The sequence below is a fragment of the Carlito syrichta genome, unplaced genomic scaffold (assembly GCF_000164805.1).
Source record: "Carlito syrichta isolate Samal-C Ts95f unplaced genomic scaffold, Tarsius_syrichta-2.0.1 Scaffold135794, whole genome shotgun sequence".
Lineage (NCBI taxonomy): Eukaryota > Metazoa > Chordata > Mammalia > Primates > Tarsiidae > Carlito > Carlito syrichta.
Window position 1 is genome coordinate 106,510 of NW_007079890.1, and position 1,964 is coordinate 108,473.

Consider the following 1,964-nt stretch of genomic DNA (forward strand, 5'->3'; position numbering starts at 1 on the left):
GCCAGGAGCGGCCACTGCACTCCAGTCTGGGTGACAGAGTGAGACTCCAACTCAAAAAAAAAGAAAAAAGAGGCACTTGGGCACTGCATACGCACATGCACGTGTGCACACATGTGCACCACACCTGGACCGCCCCCACATATACACGCCTATGCACCTGTACACACATGCACACAAGTGCACATACATACACACAAACACACACAGGCGTGTACTAGGTGAGCACCAATTCCGAGGATTCCATGGACAAGTGCTACTTAGGAGAAATGAAGCGAGCCCATGACATGAGGCTGAGCCAGGTCTGGTTCTGGTTCCACTGTAGGGCCTTGTGGGTACCCCACTGGTTCTCGCAGTCAGTCAAGAGAAGGGAGCCCAGACCAGATATGCCCCAGGGCCATCCGTGGCCCACGGCACACCCTCCTGTCCAGGCCCTGAGGGAAGACCCTGGTGGTGGAGAGCCCCTCCACTCCTTAGGAAAGTTGAAGGCCTGCAGCCCCAGCACCTATTCAAGGTAGGCGCGTCTAAATCCCCTCTGCACAACTTTAGGGGTGAATTCCATGGGACCCATGACTGAGATCTCCACTCAGGGGCAGACCCTCTGAAACTGGTCCCAAGGGTGGCTCTAGACCCTGCTGGCTGCCAGGGACCCATGGGGGGAGGGGGTGGCATGTGCTGAGGGAGGCCTGGGCCTGAACGCTGGGCTCTGGGTCACCTGACGTCTTGGACCTGACGCCTCCATCTTGTTCTGGCCTGGGTAAAAGGAGAGGCCCTCCCTTGCCCAGCTCCACAGTGGCCAGACAAGGGCAGTCAGGAGCGTTGGATGGGACTGAGGGGTCAGGGACAAGGGTGAGAGAGAGAGACCTGCCAGCCTAGGGCTCCCCCGGTCCATGGGGGCCCCACCTACATTCCTGCAGACACCCCCACATCTGCCCCCCGTGGGCAGGAGCTGTCTGGGTATCCTGCAGCAGGGTCTACTCTGCACATCTGTACCTGCTCCAGAAGGTGCCCTCAGAGACTCCAGGGCGTTCGGCCTCACTGCCGGGCAGGTCCAGTCCCGCAGCAGGACCAGGAGCCTTCGTGCCCAAATAATACAGGCTCATCTGGGCTGCAAACGGCGGAGGTAGCCTCCACGAAAACTCAATGGTCTCTGGCAGGCATTTCGGAGGGAGGTGACGTGCTATGAATAACAAAGCCAGCCTTGGCTCCACAGAGACCTGTCTGCCACCCCGCCTCAGAGGTACCTGCAGGCCCAGCTCCCACGAGGGCCCACAGCAGACTAGGGCATCACGACTTTCCACATCCAGCCACTCCTGCTCCTGCCAATATGGTCTGAGTTTGTCATGGCTAAGCTGCAGGCCGGACAATGGCACGTGTCCGCAAGGACCTTGAAGTCTTCCTAACATCCGTGGGAGGGTGACCTGAGCTGCCTCTGGAAAACAGCCCGGTGCTCGCTAGTGAAATTCACTCCACCTGCTGGGTATAGTCCCAGCTCCTCGGGCAGATCCAGAAGGTTCTTTACAATCCAGTCTGGCACACAAAGCCTCACACCCTGCCTCTTCTGCAGCCATTCCCCGCAAGGCATCGCCTGGGTGGGCCATGGTGTGGGTCTGAGGGCAGGGACCACCTAAGTCCCATTCCTTGCAGGGCAGGAAAGAGTGGTCCTCACCTGCAATCGTGCCGATACAAACTCAATCCCCAACCCCGGCTAGAAGGAGCTACTGGGGAAGGCAAGTGCACACGATCCCCCTCAGGGTCAGGCTGCTTTGCAGGACAGTGGTACATCAGTCACCGAGGACAATGACTTCCCAGCCCAGGAACCCCTCTAGTTAGGGGAAAGTTGTTAGGGGCTTCTAGGCACTGAAGAAGCCGGGGCTACTCGGGGACCCATGGATCACTTCGCACATTTCAAATACACTCCTATAACCGGTTGACTTCCTCAGCCTTGGATTTCTTTTTTTTTTTTT